General features: G+C 36.7%; 1 pseudogene; it reads left to right on the forward strand.

Moving 5' to 3' along the window:
- The first annotated feature begins 685 nt into the window (after positions 1-685).
- LOC121257529 lies at positions 686-15,331 on the forward strand (annotated as a pseudogene).
- Positions 15,332-16,290: the final 959 nt, after the last annotated feature.

The raw sequence follows: 16,290 nt of genomic DNA on the forward strand, positions 1-16,290 counted from the left end.
TAGTTTTGCAAATTCTCCCTAGAAACTCGAATCTCCGTCGGTTGCTGAGGAATGGTGTGAGCCTCGGGCTTAATCGATTTTAAGTGGTAACACCTATCGTTTAATTTCCTCGTAATTCCTGTGACGTTTCTGCGACCAAAAGTGGCGTCAAATAGTTGTAATTAGGGCTTTTGTTTGTAGAAATTGAAAGTGGATTAAAACTGACGTTTGATCAATAAATTAAGGCTTATATTTTATTACGTTAAGGCTTGTAATTTGGATAGAAAATATTTGCTGAAATTCTTTTCCGGTAGATAAGATTTCACGTTTAGTTGGGAAGGAACCAGGGATTTTTCTTTGCCGGGGGACGAGGGGACTTTTGAAGTACTAGCCTTAAATGATGTTTTTGATTGTCAAGTAATGGCGAGAAATGGTGCCCGTGAAATATGTACTTGGATGATCATTTCAGTTTTCTCGGGTTCCGCAGAATGCGAACGTTTTTTGTATCAACACTCAGAACAAGTATTCTTTTTTGTTTTTAGTTATCGTCAGCAACCAAAGGGAGTATTGAGCTTTCTGTATTTACCTTTTTGGTATCGATGTTTTTTTTTGGCATCTACGGTTTTTGTGTTTATATATTTTTTTTATTGGATGCAGGTATAACCTTGATAAGCTTTATCTGTGTGGTTTGAAGAAAAGAGTCCTGATGGATTTCGATGCCTATGATTATTTGGAGAAAACTGTTGAAAATCTTGAGCCCCAAAAAGACAAAGAAGGTGCTGTCAACGGTGGCGGTGAAACTGAGAAGTATGTAGACAAAGATCTTAGTCGAAGTTCGAAACATAGGAATGAGGAAAGGGATGATTATGTGGAACGACGCTCCAGGCACTCAAGATCTGAAGATGAGTCGCATGATCTTGATCAACATAGAGAGAGGGGCTCATCTCATCAGAGATTGCGGTCTAGAGATGAGAAAAGAGATGTGGAAAGAGATCGGCACAGGAGTAGTTGGGAACATAAGGATAAAGAGAGAGACATGGATAGAGATAGGGATAGGGAGGAGAGGAATGGAAAGGAGAGAAACAAGGATAGAGATAGAGAGCGGGATCGTGATCGAGATAGAGACAGGGGAGAACATGGCCATGAGAGTGAGTGGGAGAAAGAGCGGTCCCATCGATGCAAGAGTCGATCAGATAGGCATCCGAGTGAGCGTGATGAAAGTGATGAAAGAGAGAGGAGTCGTGACAAGGAGTACAAGGAAAGGGAAAGGGAAAGATTCAAGGGAACACGACAGAGAGAGTAGGTATGTTATGTTTTATATTCTTATCATTCTTTGAACTAGTTATTTATGGAACTATTGCGTTAAACTGCATAATTACTGTTGGTGGGGACATTGTGCAAGTTCCAAAAATAAGGGGACTTGACATAGACCTGGTGCTATTGTAATCATCCTAGTGAGAAAATGATTGAACTCTATTTTGTAAATGATAAATTTTCATTTGTTACAATTTTATGATGAACAAGAAGTTGGTTGCGTGAGCTTCATGATGATATAATGATCTACACCAAATGTAGAATAGCTTGAATGGAAAGTCAAGGTTGATTTATTAATTATTCTAAATTTCCAAGGACCAACAAATAAGTAATTCTTGGCCTTCTTAAGTTGATACTATTCTTTAAGACCTATGTTATCTTGATGATTTGTAAAGCTGGAATGATCTCTGGGTCACTTCTTAGGAAAAGAATCTCGTTTGAATATTTACTCTCTAGGGATAAAGGTTCTTAGAGGCCATTTTTTGTTGGTTAAGGGTTCTTAGAAACCATTGTTAATCCAAGTAAAAAAACTAATCATTTAGTTATTTCTTGCTAATGCATTGCTCACTTGTATTTTTTTTTAAGTATGAAAAATTTATTAATCCTTATAATTAGGCAAAGCCCAAGTACACGACTAGTATTGTAACACCCCTTTCTGCAGGTTTGGAATGTTATGTACATTCATAGCATAATGCCCGGTAAAGAGATTCAATCTCATAAAATACCTCATCTATTGGATCATAAAACTTGCCTAACAAAACAGTCTTTAATAACGTAAAGCTGAAAACATAATAGAAATGACATAAGCTTTAACTTGTTTCTTTACTTATAAAATATAAATAATAGAAATGACATAAGCTAGTTCTATGGGAAACCAACACTACTTAAATACCCAAATCATACACTAAGTCTTTGGAAATTTATTCTACTCCTGGCACTTCTGCTTTGTATCACGAAATCATCATGTGAGATAATAAAATATAAAAACAGAGAAACAAACAAATGAGTCGAAGACTGAGTAATAGCACGTCATACTGTAAACTTAACTTAGTTTAACGTTAGGCTTAATTTTGAAAACTTACATATATCGTCACACATTCACATAACATATATATCATTCATTAGTAACATAAGCGAAACCATACATAATCATGGCAATACATGTAACGTGGATGCATGAATGATTTACTCCATGCATTTCCTAACAATCATACATGACTTGTTCATCTTGTCCTTCACTTATTTAGTGGCAATCATTACATGTGTGTATTAGTCCAATCGTCGTTGACCGTACATAACATATCATAACATAGGGTAAACCACGCTTGGGTTCGTGGCACCGTTTAACTTATCATAACATGTAGTGAAACATGCTTGGGTCCGTGTTATCACTTAACATATGGTGAATCACGCTCGAGTTCGTGGCACCGCCTAACATATCATAACCTGTGGTGAAACACGCTTGAGTCTGTGTCACCCCATATCATATGGTGAACTACGCTTGAGTCCATGACACCGCTAAACATGTCATAACCTGTGGTAAAACACGCTTGAGTCCGTGTCACCTCATATCATATGGTGAACCACGCTTGAATCCATGACACTGCTTAACATGTCATAACTTGTGGTGAAACACGCTTGAGTCCGTGTCACCTCATATCATAATAGTGAACCACGCTTGAGTCCGTGGCTTGCACATCTACCTATAACTTAAGGCCAATCTTAAAGCTTGCTTGTCATTCATGTTTTTTCTTATTAACTTTCATAATACATGTGAACATGTCAGACTTCATGAAATTACATGGCATGACATACTCTTATGCATGGCATAGCATTAAACATGACATATTAATACGAGTCTTGCTCAACATCACATGAACATTACATGGCATAACATCATCTAAATATTTCATGAACATTACATGGCATACATGTGATTTTCATAACATCTTATCCATCTAACAACAATCCTTATCAATATAACATACATAGGCTACTTTACAAGCATATCATCATAATTCATAGAGGTTCGTGAAAAGGGGAGTTTAGAGTCATAGAGAGAGAGAGGGAGTTTAGAGAGAGAGAAACTATCAAACCCGAAAACAGCAGAGAGAGAGGAGGGTGGCGGACAGTCGTGGGCTTACCAGAATGGTGGGGATTCGATGGAACTTGGTTGGTCGGCAGTTTCTGGGTTACTCAGTGGTGGTCCGACATCCTTTAAGGTGGCCAGCGACAGCATCACAAAGGCACAAGCCAATGAGTCACTGCCGATAAAGAGGGAGAGGGAAAACAACGGGGAAAAAGAAGAGGACTTACCGTCGGCGTGCTCTGTGGTGGGTTTCGGCGAGGTGGCTGTTTAGTTGTTGAGAGGGAGGCTACGGTGGTGCTGTGAGGAAGAGAATGATTGATTTTCTGTGGGAAGGCTCTGGCCGTAAGGGGTATTGTGGGTTTGCTAAAAGGGAATATTGTGAGGAAAATGAGAGGATTTATGGTAGGATTTTTGACATGAGAGTTAGGTTTCCAATTAGGAAACTATTCAAACTAGGCAATAGAGATAAAAGGGCGTACGGTCTACCGAGTGGATCAATCCTATCCAAATCAAATTACTATCTCAAAACATATCTTAAAAATGATAAAAATACTAATCATAATAATAGTGATTATAAAAGTAATAATTATAAACCCTAATTTTGGACCTGTATGTTACAAGTACACAAGAGAAATATACCTAATTACAACGTACTAGCAAAGAAAGAAGCATACAAGTCATTAAGATTAGCCCCCTCTTATACAAGTTGTATAGGTATGTTAATAAGTAAATTCAAGTTAACACTAATTACAAACAAAATTTATTTAGAGTTGCACAATAAAATAGCGATAAATTTTGTCATACTATGTTAATAAGAAAATAAACATACAAAATAGCGATAAATTTTGTCAAAAGGTGGTAGGATTACCTTGATAAAGAGTACGTTATCTAACTTACCGACCTATTTTTTGTCCTTATTCCCTATCCCAGCAAGTGTGGCGGTTCGCATTGAGAAACTTCAACAAGATTTCATGTGGGGAGGATTGGGTGAAGAGTTTAAATTCCACCTAGTCAGATGGGAAAAAGTATGCAGACCTATATCTTCTGGTGGTTTGGGCATTAGAAATTTGAGAATCTTTAATCGGGCGCTACTTGGGAAATGGTTGTGGAGATACCATAAAGAACCTGAGGCATTATGGAAACTGGTGATTGAGAGTAAATATGGAGAATTGTGGGGGGGATGGTGTACCAATGAAGTGAGTGGGGCATATGGTGTGGGTTTGTGGAAACATATAAGAAAAGGATGGGGGGTCTTTGTCAGGCACACAAGATTTTGTCTTGGAGATGGGACTATGATCAAATCTTGGTATGATATTTGGAGTGGTAATGGTGCTTTAAAGGATCTATTTCCTGTTCTTTTTAGGGTGGCAAGTGACAATGACGTCTCTGTGGCGGAAGTTATGGTGTTAGTGGGGAAACAAATACAATGGAACATTAATTTTATCTCGGCGGCACATGATTGGGAAGTTGACAGTTTTGCAGCTCTTTTCAGCCACTTGTATTCACTCAAATGCAGTAACCATCAAGCTGATAGGTTGTGGTGGAAACATACGGGAAAAGGCTTATTCTCGGTTCGCTCGTATTATAAATCGCTGTCTCAAGAACCTCCAACTCAGTACCCTTGGAAAAGGATTTGGAGACACAAGGCGCCTCTCAAAGCAGCGTTTTTTGTGTGGATAGCTTCTTTGGGTACGATCCTCACTACGGATAATTTGAGAAGACGAGGGGTGATCATCGCAGATTGGTGCTGCATGTGCAGGAACGAGGGTGAATCTGTCGATCACCTTCTACTACATTGTGATATAGCTCGAGAGATTTGGAATGAAGTATTCAGAAGACTAGGATTGGGGTGGGTTATGCCCGAGTCTGTAGTGGAGATGTTGGCTAGTTGGACAGATCTTAAGAGGGAACCAACAGATTAAGGTTGTATGGAAGATGTTTGCCTATTTGCGTTATGTGGTGTTTATGGCAGGAACGCAATGAACGAACGTTTGAGGACAAAGAAAGATCAATGGAGGAACTTAATGCTTTCTTTTTTAGAACTCTTTGTACTTGGGCCAGTGCCGTTAACTATAATGGCTAAGATTTCCATGCTTTCCTTGTTTCTAATGCTCCTACTTAATTAGGACATTCTTTGTACTGAACGTGGCTTTTGCCTATTCTTTTATATATAATATACTTACACTTATAAAAAAAAAAAAGAAAATAAACAATTGTATAGGTAATTTTGGGCGGTAGGTTTAGTCCTTTTTTATATAGGTAGGGGGTAGGTTAACCTTGTGAGAGCTTAAAACAATGAACTAAGCATATGAGGACATTGGTCATAGTTTTTGGCATTGCGGTAGGTTTTCCTTCTGGATTTGAGCTCTAAATACAGTGATTGACCTGCTTCCTTCATTAACTCTCTTTACACCTGCACAGAAAATTGATTGCTCTGGTGGTGGTTTCCATACATTTTCTTTGCCTTCTCTATGTTTTTTACTTCTGCATGGCATTTCCTAAGGTAGTGGAGTCTAGGTGAATAGTACAAAATGTGTTCCTTGAGAGTTGGTTTCCACTACTTTCATGTTGAGAATAAATGATTTGACTAGTGCCAGCAGAACAAGTCATTGTTAAATGGATATCTTAAAGGAGCTGGGGAAGGGTTGCTCAAGTGGTATATTTGGGCATAATTAGTATTGGTTGGTTGTGGTTACTAGGGAGGCTCTTCTCGAGGCAGAGGGGCTGAAGGAGTTCATGTGCAACTCCAAAGTTGGAAACAAAGTGCACTTGCAAGTTTATTTCGGCTACTTCATTATTTGTTAAGGGTGAATGTTATGAGAGGTTAGAATGCAATCTAGTCCACATCCTCAAGTTATATTTGGTTCTTAGTTATGATAATACCAGGACGTGGAAGCAGGTTCTGCATTTGATGTGGATGCACGCTCAGCTTGACTGTCGTTTTGTATATTGTGGCTCCATTCTTCCCTCCAAGTATAATTCTCGCTTGTTTAACAAGTTTTATACTATTATCTAGATGAATTTCTCACTGGTAGTACTTAAGTGTAATATAGTTACTTATGCTATTTGACAGTATGAAAAATTTTGTATATTGAACATTAGATTCTGGGAACTCGCAGATATGCTAGAGCAATCTTCAGATGGTCTTTCTGGCAATTGCGCCAGGCACAGGAACTCAGGTCATGGGGTTTTAATGTTTCTGTTAAACTTTCTGGAATCTCTCTAAAAGCTTGCATATGCAAGATTGGGGGTTTTGGTTTTGGAGGTTTTGACCGTGGTGGTGATGTGATGTTATAATTTTTATTATCCTCCATCTTTGAACTCAGTAGATTAATTGTATTTATTCTGTTGCAGAAATGCTGGTGAGGAAGTGATGGGCTTTGCTTAAGAGAAGCACGTCATCTTCTGATGCCCCTGGGAATTTAATGTTCTGCATTATTCTTTTGCATAGATCAATTTATTTTTTATATGTTTGATTGCGTGTCCTTAACTTTTAGGTTTTAGATGACCGAAGTTTTCCTATTCATGCTTTCTTTTAATAAAATCTTAATTACTTATCAAAAAGTTTCCTTATTCATATCCTCAAAGGTTCATTCAACTTTATTGATTCTTTGAGTTGAGTTTTGACTGTACTGTCCAATTGATTGATGGTTGTTCTCACTAGTAATTGCCTCTGAAGGGTCTCTTTTGAAATTATAGATTTGTTGAGATTAATTTTACAACGAATTGTTTTGTATTTTTGCATTTTTTTTTTCTCTTTTAGACTTGCAAGCACTTGCATTTTCTTACAAGAAACTTTATACAGCTGGAATGTAGTGTCTTATTACGAACTTTTCCAATTGAGAGATACTAGAGCCCAATCATTCTCTTTTAGTATTGATGAGATTTGACTGGCTTGCATATTTTGCAAGCCCCCTTTTTTGTGTCGAGTATAATTTAATATTATCACTAGTCTAAAGTTTAAAAATGAATATGGGACTGTGGACCTAATTTAAGGCCTCAGTTTTGTTCTATCTGCTGTGTGGAATATGCGCTTTTAACAGGTTCCAAACTAATGCAATTAGGTCCTTGGGTACTGCCATCAATACAACATGGTGATGCTGTTTCCATTTATCATTATGTTGGTCACAATGTTTTCATTACCTTTAATTGCCTCATCTTTCTCCAGGTTGGTCATTATTGAATTTTAAGATGAAACAGTCTTTAGATTTCACCATCTGCCTGCATCGGTAATTTCTTGTTAACATTGTATAGTTCCGTGCAGGACTATTACTTGGATTCGGCCTTTTTACACATAGTGGAGAATAATTTGCTGCCATCTTGGTTCTTTTTTTTTCTTCCCTTCCATTTACAATACAGGGCAATTTTTGCCGTATGAAATACATTTATTTGTTCTAAGAAGTAAAATAGCATATATATGTCATTTCACTCCCTCAGCCTGTTTTTCCATTAGAGTTCCTTGTTAACAGTTTTACCAGTTGTTAAAAAATTTGGGTCTATATTGCACATTTTCATTCTCTCACAGAAGATATAAAGAAAAAAAGGAGGAATTGACTGAACCAGAGGCAGATCCCGAACGGGGTCAGAGGACTGTATTTGCTTACCAGGTAATCCAATACATATGCATTGGCATTATACTTGTTCTCATGACAAAACTTTTTGTTAGCTATAATTTCCATGACATCTAACTTTTTTTCTTGGAATTATACTTTGTAGATTTGTTTGAAGGCTAATGAAAGAGATGTGTATGAGTTCTTCTCAAGAGCTGGCAAGGTATTTGTTAAGGCTTTTTTGGTTTGTATTGAAACTTTATCTCCTGTTTTACATAGGACATCAAAAGTTATTTAAGATGATAGAGAGTTCTAGAAGTATTGATCCTGAAGAAATTGATCTTCATATCATTGATATCATTGTATACTTTGACATTCTGTTTGGAGGCAAATATCGAGCTCATATGACACTCCTCTTGAAAATGGGATGGAGGGTGAGGCCATGGGTTTAAGACCTACAAGTGCATGGGTAACTGATTAAAAAGAAGAAACAAAAGCAACTTTTTATTTTATAGTAGATAAGGGAGTTGTCTTTTAGAGTATTGGACAGAACAAGACATGCTTTATAGTTACTATTTTTGTACAGAGCTGCTGGAAGATCCCTATTGTGGATAGTTTAAGAAGAGCATTGTTGTGATGGATTGGTGTGGCATGTATGAGAGGAGTGGGGAATCGATATGTCATTGATCATTGCATGTTGAGGTGGCTAGTTTGGAATGATATTCTTAGGGCTTGTTTGGGGAGTGAGATGAGATAAGAATTTTGTGAATAATAGTAAGATAGTTTGTGAATAGTAGTGAGATACTTGAGTTGAGTATTTTTTGGGTTTTGGGAAAGGAGAGAGAAAAAAGTTGAATAAAAAATATTATAAAGTTAAAATATTGTAACGATATAGTTTTATAATATTATTTTTGTTTGAGGATTTGAAAAAGTTGGAGTTGCTTTTTAGTTTTTATTTGAAAGTTTGAAAAAGTTGTAATGATTAGTTTGAAAATTTTGTATTTGAATTATGTTTGGGAATAAGATGGGATGAGATGAAATGAGATCAGATAAGAATTTTGTGTCTCATCTAAGGCCCCAAACCTGTCGGCGTCGATTGCGTTATCCCTCAGTGTGGTTGACCTTTTGGTTTGTTTGAAAGGAGGGTTTTGTTATCCACGGAGTGAAGCATTGTGAAAGATGATCCTGGTTGTTCGTGGTGGTTTATATGGAGAGAGATGACTTGAGCTTTGATGATAAGGAAAAGAAGGTGGACAACCTTAAGAATTTTTTCAAAACATTTTGGCCATGTTTATTTTGTAGAATTTTTTATTATGTCTGATAAGTTTTGAAAAAAAAAATTAAGACGTGTTTTGTGAAAGTAGGTAGGGAAAATGAGAAATTGTTTGGATAACAACTTTTTGAGATGCGTACCTTAATCTCTAAACCTATAAAAAAATAAACAATTTTTTGAGATGTGTTTTATTGGGATTTGCGAAAATGGATAGTAGATTTGAAAATTCTTTTGTATAAAACTTTTGTGAGATATTTTTTGAGTTTTTGTTAAAGTTTTCAGTTTTTTGTTTTCACGGAAACCTACGCAAATGTTTGGATGCAATGTATTTTGGAGAAATATATATATATATATATATATATACACACACACATATTCGGATTTATAAGATGTTTGGATTGAAGTTGATTTTTTTTTAAAACATTTTAAAAAAGAGATGAAACCAACCATAGACTTTATCATTGCTGTTTTTCATGGTATGCTTTTGTACTTGGACAACACCTTATTTGATCATTAATAAAGTTTAGCATATTAGAAAAAGAAGGTGCTGACTGTATGATGCAAGATTTTTTAGTTGGGCATTCAAAGAATATACTTCAAGGTTGTTGCAGGTCTCTCTATTATTATCTGCTTCTGTATACCTTGTCTCTCTTCATTCAAATTGGCCTCAACTCTCTAATTTGATTTCAATGTTTGTATTTACCTCACCGGAATGCACTGAACAAATTTGAAACAAGTGACTTTGCGTTTCGAGAAAGATTTATTCTGGATGGATCGAACATAAAGCAAATTGATGTCTCTAAATGCAGCAGAAACCATTTAATTAAGTGTTTCCATGTTTGTCTCTTATCTTAGGTGCGAGATGTACGCCTTATAATGGATCGTAATACAAGGCGTTCCAAGGGAGTTGGGTATGTTACATCTACCTATATGACCGAGCCATGAATAAATTGCTTTGCATTTACATACATTGTAGCCGATAGATTTTTTAAATTTGTAAACCTAAAACTAGGGCTGGGCTCCGACTCCGACGGAGTCGGAGTGCTCGTTTCCGACCTCCGACTCCGACAAGAGTCGGAGCCAAATTGGAGCTCCGACTCCGACTCCAAATTGGAGTTGGAGTCCGACTCCGATCAGAGGTCGGAGCTCCAACATCCTATCGGAGCTCCGACCTCCTATAGGAGCTCCGACATAAGATCGGAGCTCAACGTGCGCTCGACGTGGCGCTCGAGCGAAACTCTTTCAGAGAGGTTCGCTCGACTTCTGCTCGACATGTCGCTCGAGCGAACCTCTCTGGAAGAGGTTTGCTCGACTTCCGCTCGACATGTTGCTCGAGCAGAACTCTTCCAGAGATGTTCGCTCGACTTCCGCTCGACATGTCGCTCGAGCCAATGTTCAATACAACGTGTGCTCGACTTGCGCTCGACACCTCACTCGAGCGCAAGTGTACAGTAAAAAAAATTCTGAGTCGGAATCAGAGCTTCTTGGAGCTCCGACTCCGACTCCGACTCCGAATACATATTCGGAGCTACTCCGAATTCCGACTCCGAATTCCGATGACTTCGACGAAGTCGGAGTCGGAGTCGGAGCGGAAGTCGGACGGAGTCGGAATTTTCGGAATTTTGCACACCCCTACCTAAAACCCCTTAAAACTGCATTTTGATTATCAGTTAAATAATTCAAGCTATAAGAGGAATGAACAGGAAAATAGCCTACAGAGATAAATGAATTTTTTTGGTTAATATACTTTTCACCCCTAAACTTCCAGGTGTATTACTCCCTTTGTTCCAAAATACTAAAATTGACACATTGTATCCGCCAACTACAGCCAACTATCAAATAACACCCTCCATTAAAACCCAATGGCTAATATTATGTCATATCTCCCTTTCTTTTTGTCATCATAGTGGTCAAATTGAGATGGATGCTATTTTTTGGTTACCAGTATTTTGAGGGGGCAATGTGTTAGTATGATAGTTTAAGGTGCAAAAAGGGCCCGGCAGTATAAGGGTGAAAAGTATATTGAACCTTTTGTTTTTACTATAATTATGATGAAATGTTAGAGGAGGCAGCCCAAAATCTGGAGAGAACAGTGCTATGAAATTATTTTCACTTTTGATGAAAACGTTTTGGAAAAGAAGTGATCTGGGGAAATGTTGGTGCTGTATACCATTATAATAATGGACTAGTTTGGGGAAAATTATGCCTTAACGCGTCAAGTAATTTTTAAGGTGAAAATTAACTAAATACATTTGTAGTTTGGCTTTTGGCCTGACTTTGCTTAGTTTTGTTAATTTTTGTTGCTGTTGTTTTTCCAATATGCCCATTTAAAATTAAGAGTTTGTTTTTTCCCTGCATCAAATGCAAATGGTGAAGTAACTATTTGTCAGATATGAAGAAGGGAAAAAAGGTTTTACTGCAAGTAACGTGATATTTTGCCATACCAAATGTAGATAATATGACAGGAAAGATATGTTATTTGTATGTTTCTCAATTAATATTAAAAGAAATGCATATTATTTTTATAATTATTTATATTGAGCCCTTTTGATCCTCTCTCTATCTCTCTCTCGGCAGGTATATTGAGTTCTATGATGCAATGTCTGTCCCTATGGCAATAGCACTCTCTGGTCAGCCTCTTCTTGGTCAACCAGTTATGGTGAAGCCATCGGAAGCTGAAAAGAATCTGGTCCAGTCAACTACATCAGTAGCCAATGCATCAGGGGGGCATATAGGCCCCTATTCAGGAGGTGCTAGAAGGCTTTATGTTGGCAATCTGCATTTCAACATGACCGAAGCTGATCTTTGTCAGGTTAGCATATTTTGTTGGCAGTCATTCTGTAGGATCCGCTGGGGGTTATTAACAGAAGTTATCAAAGTTGATAGATTGGACTAGTCTTAATGGGAGGACACTGGTAGATATCGGACGTGTGTATTTTTTATTATTATATTTAGTATGCTTTTGTTGTTTATTTTTACATTTTCTTTATATGGTCTTTATTCTGTTGATCTGTTGCTTTTGCTCTGAATGTTCAGGTTTTTGAAGCATTTGGTCAAGTAGAGCTGGTGCAGTTGCCTCTTGATGAAACTGGACATTGCAAGGGTTTTGGCTTTGTCCAGGTGAGTTCTACTATTAAAACACCTAATGATTATTGAAGCTGCCTGAAAATGCACCCCTCCCTGTAATTGCCAAGCAACTATTCATTTCCATGCTTAAGTGGAAGCAATGGTGTTAGATGATATAATTAGTCCTATGAAAGATTGATATTAGCTTTCAATATTACGTGCAGCTTGTTGTTTCTCAATCAAATGGTATGATACCTGAATATCGTGTTCTCAGCTGCCTCCACTGATGCTCATATGGTCATATTGGATATTAAGTTTCCTCCTGAGTTAATAGGCTAATGGAATCAATTGTTTGTTGCAGTTTGCACGCCTTGAGGACTCTAGGAATGCATTGAGCCTGAATCAACAATTGGAGATTGCAGGCCGGCTTATCAAGGTATTGCCACTCCATTCTTTGTCCATACTTACAAGACAGGGGGGCCTGCACAGGGGTAAGAGGGATTTCCACTATTTGGACTGGAGAATCCGCATTGGTCTACATTTGTTTACAAGCATCTATGACTGGTTTTTTCATTTAGTTAAATGCTAATACAAATATGTATCTGACCCCAATTAGGCGGGATTGAGGCTAGTTGTATACTGTTGAATGTTAGTGCAAAATTGTGTGGTTAAATTATTGTGAACTTTTGTTGACTAGAGCATGTGTATTTTCTAGCCACATATTTGCTGCCTTCCCTCCTCTCCTCTGTTTTTTCCTTTAAACTCTGGAAATACTCATTGTATCTTTTAGGTATGGACTGAATGCATACATAGAGGTGTTGATCCATATTATTTACTATGGTATGGTGAGGTATTTCCATTATTTTAATATCTGCTTCTTGTCATTTCAGTCAATGCCATCTCTTTTTTGTTTAAAGTAAAAGAGAAAACTTCCATAACTTAAAGAACTTTACTTGGTGATCCAGAGTCATAACTAGGATTGATATATTCAAACTTTCTGATAAAAAAAAAAAAAAAAAAAAAAAAACTATGATTGATATATTCAAACCTCGATTTTTTTTTTTCACTGGCTCTGGTCTCTAATTAATTTCCTTTGTTTCTGCACGATTGAATGGTTTATGTTGTGCCAAAAATCCTTATCATAGGTCCTTCTACTTGGAATATGATTTTTTTTTTTCATTCAGGTTTCAGCCATTACTGACCAAACTGGACTGCAAGATATTGGAGCCAATTCTGGTGATTTTGATGACGATGAAGGAGGTGGCTTGGTTAGTTAGACCACCATTATCTTATGTATTATTTTATATTATTATTTTTAATCTCTCTCTCTCCCTCAAAGTTGATTGGAGGAGTGACGCTTGATGCAAAGTGGGTATTTTATGACCCGTAGTCCACTAGTACAGAATTAAGCATGAAAGTTTAACTATGTTAGCATTCTCTCACGGTCTTCATAGTCTTGTGCATAATGCTCCTTCCAAATTCTCCACATTAGGCACAAAGTAGTCATCCTCCCAACGTCTATGTCTATGTTTCCACTCAATTTACCACCCATGCCGCCATTACCTCCACCATTCGGAGCATCATCACCCATTGCTTCACAGTCGGTGGTGACAAAATAAATTTTGGTTTTTAGTATCTGACAATTTTAGTTTTTGCATCTATTCTCTTAAATCTTTTATTTGCATGTTGGAATTGTATTTTACTATCCTTTAGATGCTATGTTTTCTTTGTATGTGATTCTTGAATACATGCTGTGTATTTTTGCACACTATTATACATGTCAATTTTTGTTGTGCATATCTCTTATACAAGTTATACATTTCTAATCCATTTCTATTTCTCTTGAATATTCTGGTTAGTCTATTATTCAAACTTTTGTTTGTTAAGTTTTCTTAAATAGATCATTGGCCACCTGAACTAATGTTCTTTTAATTCTCAGTCTCTGAATGCGCGTTCTCGAGCACTTCTCATGCAGAAGTTGGACCGTAGTGGCGATGCAACTAGGTTTGTCTCTGTCTGGATTGTTTTTGTATTTGAAATTGTCATGCTTGACCTGGAATTTTCTTCGTTTGTTGTGCAGTATTGCTAGTTCAGTTGGCAATCCTGCTGTCAATAGCACTGGCCTTACTTTACCAACAGCTCCTATCCTAGGAGCTGCTCCTGTGGTATCTCCAGTTGTTGCTCCCCTTGCTTCAATGCCTGCTTTTGCTGGACTTGGTATAGGTCTTCAAGTTCCCACTGCTTCTGTGCCAATAGCTGATACAATTGGTGTTCCAAGCGCTTATTGTTGAAGGATATGTTTGATCCAAAAATTGAGGTTGTTGGGTAGATTATTTGAAGTAACTTTCTTTTTATGCTCCTGTTGCTGGTAATTTTTCGAATGACCTTATGCTTTTGCAGCCGGAACCAGATTTCTATCTGGATATCAAAGAAGATGTTCAAGAAGAATGTTCAAAGTTCAGAACTTTGGAACACATATATGTAGAAAAGTAAGTTTAGTCTGCAGTTTTTATTTGGTCTTTCATTTCTCCTTGATACTTGGGGCCTATATATTGATATATGTCCATTTTTTTTATGAACAGGAACAGTGCCGGTTTTGTATACTTGCGATTTGAGAATGTACAAGCTGCAGTTGACGCGCAGCATGCTCTCCATGGAAGATGGTTTACTGGAAAGTTGATTACTGCAACATTTATGGTAATTATATTTTATTATGCTTTCTGATACATATTTCTTAATGGTAAAACTAAAGATTGAAATTCTACATATGCATACAGGTGCTGCAAGCATACGAGGCTAAGTTCCCCGACAGCAGATAGGATTATATGGATGAGTCCTGATAAGATGGATCCAAGGTTTAGATAAGATGGCGTTTTGTTGTCTTCAGTTTGGGGGGAGAGAGAAGCTTTGTGTACAGTAAGTAGGAATCCTCAGGCATCGAATGTGAAATTCCACTAGCAGAAGATTGTGAAAAGTAGTCGCAGTTACATGGGAATGTAATTGTTACTGCCGTTTACTATCAATACATGAGGAGTTACTATTTGTAGGCCAACTTATACTTTCTTTTATCTAATACATGAGGAGTTTCCTGTGGTGTGCTTGGTTTTGGCTCCCGTGCTTTGGCTTGCAATGATTCTCTTGCTTTATTAAGGTTTTATGTGATTGTGGTGTTGTGTTTTCACATACAAATTTCGTTTTGGTTTACAATACTTTGTACTCAGACCTTCTGATTAATAGCAGGAGTGAATAATGAAGACCATAAACAAGTTACCTGCGTCAGACCAAACCAACCCATCTTTGTAATTTATGTATTGAGTGCTTTATTAAGGTTTAATACTTATTTTCTGTTTACTCTAGTAGTTATTGGGGGATTTTCAAATGGTGACAAATGCCAACTTTGACTATAAATGTTTCAATATTCAGGGGATGGGGATATTTTGTTATTAGAAAAAAAAAAAAAACAAAAAGGTAGTATATTGCAATTTCAGATGTGATTAAGTAATTTTTTCATGTAAATTTCAAATTGAGTGGTGTTAGATATGGTACGTGCAAGTCTCACATTTTCTTTTAAAAAAAAAAATGAATGAACCGGCTCAAAGGTAAGGCTTAGAACGTAGCCTAAGGAAGGTGATGGGAACCCCCTTAAATAAAACTCAACTTTTTTTTGTATTTTGTGTTTTTGAGAAGTTTTTAATGTGGGCAAGGCCCAATACAAAATTTTATATCTACATCAATAAATATTTATATTTTTAAATAATGTTTCTAAATTGAAACTTAAGAACATTTACAATGAGACTTCATTTTAAATTATTATATCAAATATAAAATTTTAAATTTTAAGTAAAACCTTATTCTATTTAAAAAATTTAAATAATATTTTATATTTTATTATATTATAAAGCCACGTTTTAAATATTGTCTTATGCCCTAATTTGTATTACCCTGTTCCTGATTTTTAGTTTAGTCATTTTTTTCAAAAGGAGAGCACAATGCTTGCATATCACGAGATTGTATAAATT

Source organism: Juglans microcarpa x Juglans regia, chromosome 3S, assembly GCF_004785595.1.
Source record: "Juglans microcarpa x Juglans regia isolate MS1-56 chromosome 3S, Jm3101_v1.0, whole genome shotgun sequence".
Taxonomy (NCBI): Eukaryota; Viridiplantae; Streptophyta; class Magnoliopsida; order Fagales; family Juglandaceae; genus Juglans; species Juglans microcarpa x Juglans regia.